Source organism: Bombus bifarius, unplaced genomic scaffold (assembly GCF_011952205.1).
Source record: "Bombus bifarius isolate JDL3187 unplaced genomic scaffold, Bbif_JDL3187 scf7180000007974, whole genome shotgun sequence".
In the NCBI taxonomy this organism is placed as follows: domain Eukaryota; kingdom Metazoa; phylum Arthropoda; class Insecta; order Hymenoptera; family Apidae; genus Bombus; species Bombus bifarius.
The window spans coordinates 281087-287086 of record NW_022884360.1 but is presented as its reverse complement, the minus strand read 5'-3'; the positions used below and the strand labels follow the sequence as shown (position 1 = coordinate 287086).

Genomic DNA, 6000 nt, shown 5'->3' with positions numbered 1-6000 from the left:
GAAAAATTTCATTTGAATGAAATAAAAAAGAAAGGATAAAAGGAAAAAGGAGACTAATCTCGATTAATCGCCTACTAACAAAAGCCTTCTAATCAAAATTACGCTTTTCCATCCACAAGTCCATCTTCATTGACTCCTAATCTTCAAAAGAGAAGTTCCCAAACGAACCAAAGTAGAATAAAAGAAAACGAAATGAATAAAGAGAACTGAAAAGAAACTCAAAAACTGACTTCGGTCCGGCGGAAAAATTGATTCAGCGTAGTCTGGAGGGCCACGGCGAATACGCGAGAAGAAGAGCCGGGGGCGCGTGTGCGCAGTTCCCTCGACCAACATGTCCGCCCGGGTACTCTAGGTAGTCGTGGTTATGCGGCGCGGTGCGTTGCACACCGTCGTCAGGCGAATCCTCGGTTTTCCGTGCTGCGTACGTCCGCGAGACACGCGTGTCCCTTCTATGACCGGCTAAAGGGCCAGGATCGCTGAGTCGTCGCCTCCTGGTGATTGTGGCTGGCTCTGGTACGAGTTCACCAAGGGTAGTGCACGAGGTTCCGAGCAGCTGCGGGGAGGCTGGAGCCGCGACACGGACGGTCAGAGTGCTGCTCGAGAGTGGAGAATCGCGGGAGAGCCAGGGAGAGACAGGGAGAGACAGAGGCTTACTGGAGGTGAAACACAAGCGGGCAAGAGAGGGAGAAGCTTGAGGCAGGCGCGCGTATTGATTCCCGCGTGGCGTTTATACGGTGAGGTGAGAAAGCTGCAACCGGAAGACTTGTGCCCGCTTCCTTCTTGTTCGCTGAAAAAGTCGAAGGAAAGGCGGACTGGGCCAACCACATTGGGTTCCTGGCTCTGAAGCTGCTCGTCCTTCGGTTACTAGAAAGGTACGTTGCACCAGTGGACAAACCGGACGGACTCTGGCTGGTCACTTTGATTCATTCAGTAGAGAGCTGTTTAAGAGAGAGAGTCGGCAACACGCGCGTCTTCCTTGAGGAGAGAGAGAGGAAAGAGGGTAGTCAGTGTTTATGTGTACGTGTGGCTGTATGTTAGTACGAGTCGAGGGAGGGTCGGTTGAAGGCACTCTCGAAAAAGGGTATATCGATCCGCTGGTCCGGGACCATTGGCTCTGGCACGCCACCACGAAATCGTGCTTCACCCGACCCTTCTTCCCTTTCTTCACCCTTTCTTCGCCGTGTTTCTATGTTCTTTCCACTCGTTCTATACTACTGTACGGTATCTCTATTACCTACTTTTCTTATTTATTCTTTATACTCTTCTTTTATATCTGTTCTTGCTCGTTCAGTATATATTTTGTGTTTTATCTCTTTTCGAGGTTAGCGAGTATATGTTTTATTATTTTGCTTCCTCTTTTATGACTTTAGATGAAGGGTACGTAGTTGGTTGCTGTCATTATTCAAAGGATAGTGGCAGGTGTTACTTGATTGATGTAAGGAACACAGTGAGCAAGATCCTGGCTGCTGCGATGCTCTTGTTACTCTCGCCCTTAAACGTATCCCTTATCGATCCAGGCCCCGCTACATTGCCGTACGATCCGAAATTGCGCTCCACGAGCTTCTTCTGCGTCCATTGCCACCTTATCGACCCTACTGGCATCTATTTTTCACAGTCGGAATCGCTTCGTTTTGTTCCTCACCGTACCACTTCTTAATATTCTGCGTCTTTAACTACTTTAACTACACATATTGTTTCAATTAATTGGACGATCGCCTGTTTTCAGCCGAAATCTGCATGTAGAACGTGTTGGAAGATTATCGCGACATTTTAAAGAAGAGAAGAGAGCGATAGCGTTTTTGGAGGCTACTTTTTATATCGTGACTTCTAACCGGCTATTACACGAGGAAAATCCATAATTAGAATAACGACACCCTTAGGGCGAGACGCGGGGGAGCGTATAAATAGCTTTACTATCCTCCTTCTATAACTTTCTTTGAAGATAATGGGATCGTTAAACCGGTACACCTATCTCCGCTCTAAGAAGAATATAAAAATTCCAACGCTACTTGTGCTGGATGCAGAACCGAACTTCCACAATATTCTTCGCCTTCTTTCTTTCTTCTTCTTGTTGAAGAGAAGAAGAAATTCCAAGATGGTGCACAATTGTAGTATCTTCCCCCAAGTGGTTTGTCTTAGTTGGTCAGTCAGGCTTGGTCTGTCCGTTTCTATATTTTCATTTGCTAGTTTTGTGCTTCTTCATTGCCACTGGAGGCTCTCCTTGTCTCTTCTGTATCGATAGAACATGAAACGGAAAGCGGAATCGAGGAACGAAGTTCAGGAGAACCAGTTGAATGTCGCTGATTCTTTGCTCGAGTATAATAGCATCGACTGTAGCTTGTAACAACTCTGGTGCATATCAGCACTCAAAACAATGTTTTATTACATGAAGAATTTCTTGAGAATTGTATAGTCATTAAGAAATATATTCATATTTGATGATATATATATTTTCTTTTTCTGAGAGAGCTTTCTTCTTTTCACAGTTTTGACTTGTTTGATGAAAGAAACTACGTTTATGTGGAATGACCGTAAACGTGTATTCATTCTGAAGCAGAGTTCCGCATCGTGCCTTTGTTTATTCATGTCGCTGCACTCTGGCTCAAAATAAATAATGAATGAAGCAAGTAACGATAAAGGGGGAACTGTATGCGAAGAAGTTCCAAATATCATCCCGCGCAACTCTTAAATGATATTAAACTTTGAGTAGAAGATTGTCTCAAGATCATTTTGTACAAAGCACGTAAAATTTTTACCGCATACGCCGCTAACTAGTCAATTTTTAAATATTTAAAGTCACTATCATATACTATATTACATCCTACACTTTCACGATTATTTTAAGTAGCACCTGTAGTAATCAATTTGACAAACTTTTAAAATAATTTTCATATATATATATTTTAGGCAAATATCAATTCCACTATTAAATAACGAAATCCATAGAATAGGCAAACCTCAGGTACAGTTTTCAATAAATATCTCAAAGTAAATATCTGAAGGTAATTTATTAAATTATCATATTTTATTATTGACATAAATATTAATTATGTTACTAAAATCTTTAGATTAAATAATTCTGAGGAAAAATTTTAAGCGGAAAGCGAGGAAAAAGAAGACGATTGAGTTATCATCCGGAGGATGACTGATATCACATGGACCAAACGGCGATCGAACCGCCCTTACGACAAAGATTTTGCGCAGTAGTAGGCCCCCCCTTTTATTTAACGACGGCACACACACGTCGTCGCGCAGTTTGAGACCGCGCTCGTCCCCCCGTGGAAGTCGTCGCCTTCCTCGTCCTCGCGGAGAGAAGGAAAATCGTGTGCCGCGATGTTGGGCGTTAAGTGGCGTGTACGACGTTGTTAAGATACGCTTGGCGTGAGCCGGTGTAGTTAATCTCGCGTGCCTCCTCGTGGACAGCTTTTTTCAGTTCATTTTTTTGCCCTTCTTTCTAACGAGCTGTTGTGTCTCGCCGGAAAAATTTCGCCGATTCTGTGTAAGATACTAGTGTGAATCGTTTGGGCGCTTTGTAGATAGTGTTTGTGATCAGGGAATCGCCAGCTCCAATCTGTTGTCTGAATTGTTTGGTAAAGTAGTTGATACTTCCAAGATTTCAGTTACCTTTATCTATGTCGTTGAAACTGAACTCGTTTATTAGGAGTTCAAGTGTTGAAAATTTAGATAGTTGGATATTCGATGTTGCGAGGAATATAATCATAAAACTTCTAATTGTAATGCAATTGATAAAACTATTGAATCTGATGTATGGAATTGGTCGAAATATTCAAAAGAGTATAATATTCAAATATACGTAGTCCTGTAGAAAGAAACGTGTATAAAGTAATTAGAGGATCATGTGCTGAAAATTTTGGATATTTGGTTCTTTATAATTCTCATTTACCGAGGAAGGAAAAGCTTGTGTAAATTAATTAGACGATCATGTGCTCAGCATTTTTGAAAAATTAAATATTTAGTGTTTAAAAATTTCAATATTGTATGCGATTGATCAGAATATTGAAGAGAAGTATATCTGGCATGTGGTTATTTCGAGAGAAATTATACGAACAGTTTGTAATTGTTTTATTGGAAAGGAAAGTGAAAAGAACGATGAGTGATCAAAAGCACAATGCTCCTCCAGCTTTATGTCATATTGAGAACTCCTTTGCTTAACGCTGACGTTTTCCCATGGAGTTGTCTGCGAAGTCGAAAGTCCGGGAAGCTTTATTACTCCCGCCTGTCGAAGCCAAACTTCTATGCAAGTTTTTGAATTTTCACATAGGAGCCTTAAAACTTATCGATAACTTCCAGGAATTTGCTTTGAAATTCTTCTCTCTCTCTCTCTCTCTCTCTTTCTCTTTGTTACAAAGAAGGAAATAGTCTAGGTTAATATCTAAAAGAAGTAAATCTAAGTAGATATTTGCTTCACGCAGTAAATATTATAAAGGGTACTTTACTTTTGATCCTTTCCGTATTCTTTCACCTTTAAATTTCCCATAAATGCATGGAAATGAGCAATCTACTTGCAACACAACCTGAAATAAAATACAGTTTCAGAGAGTTTAGTTTCAGCAGTTTACTAGGTTATAGAATTTGTAGAGTAAAGAATGAGATGATATAATAATCTTATTCTTTATATAAAGGTTTCGATGGAGCGCTTGTCGACGAGCAACCCGTCATACGCTCCTTGTTTCCGTGGGGTTTCGGTGTATGGGGGATTGCTCTTCAGCTGACGCCCAACACTTGCATCTTTAAAGCTTCGTTACTAAAAAGCAAAGTCACATGGAGTATACTCTAGAAAAATACTTATTTTTCATTTTACCATTACTTTCTGTTTATTCATTCGGAATTATATTTTAAATAATAATAATACAATACTGTCATTGTTGATTTGTAATAACACAGCAAAAGATACAGTAAACTCTAATAAGTAACATAAGAAAGTCAGATTGAAGTTTTGGAATTCCAAAGTGTTCCATACTTTACTTAATCCGCCTTGCGATATGCCTACGTTATCTATTCTATAAATATAAATATTTATTATACCGATTAATGAAATAACTAAAAGTCTCATTAAATACCTACGTACTAACGTAACTATTCTTATTTTGTTTCAGGAGAGCGCGAGAAGGTGATCGGTGGGCCAGAATGAGAGAAGAGACCCAGGTCTGCTCGAGCAGGGACCCGTCGGCCCTTCGCGCGAGAAATGATTTTTAGAAGGTACCGATCAAGCACGCCACCTATATCTCTTCTATCACTTCCTGTTCTTCTAACTTCTTTCCAAACTGCGAGAACTCTTCTCCAAGTGTGCCCAGAGAATTGCATCGATTGGAAATTACTCTGGAAATACGAGTAAACCTGCATGGCATGCCACCAACACACGTTTTCTTCTTTGTAATTCAACGCGATATTTCTATCTGAGACGAGCGTACAGGTGCCCTCTGTGTCAAGCACGCCGCTTGTACTTCGAATGACCATTAAACATTCGCTTCTTTTGCATTAGTTATACGTGATAGCAAATATCAAGAAGAACTAGATATGGTTCGTTCAGTTATTCAAATTATGTGTGATTGATGAAAATTTTTATTTACTGATTTACTCAGACCTATGTAATTAGACTCTTGCAATCTGTTTAATGTCTCTGTAGCTATCGAATTAATTTATTTGAAATGTGTGTAGTGTGTACTGTAACTGGGTGTCTTATAATTTCTTCTCTTTTTACGGAAATGTTTCGTATTTTTTATAATTAGGATATATATCCTATTTGTATATACAAAGTTAGAATTGTGTTTAGGAAAGGTTTTTAATCTCGAATCTTGAGACAGAAGTGATTTCTGGTTCAAAAAGATTGCATGAACGGTGGAACTTTTATGGATTCACGGTAGCAGAAGAGCGTCCATGGGGAGCACGACAGTTTACCCTTACACGTGCATCAGTATCATTACGCTGCACGTTTTTCCCCCGTGCGAGTATTTCCCTGGAACAGGTTTGTTGCCAGAA

General features: G+C 40.2%; 1 protein-coding gene across 1 annotated transcript in view; it reads left to right on the top strand.

Moving 5' to 3' along the window:
* Window positions 1-6000, top strand: part of LOC117217009 (rho GTPase-activating protein 100F) — a 52007-nt gene continuing 46007 nt past the window's right edge. Inside the window, exons 1-2 of the mRNA XM_033464269.1 lie at window positions 1-872; window positions 5118-5220. The gene's annotated coding sequence lies outside the window, so the exon portion shown is untranslated. The remainder of the gene's footprint in view (window positions 873-5117; window positions 5221-6000) is intronic.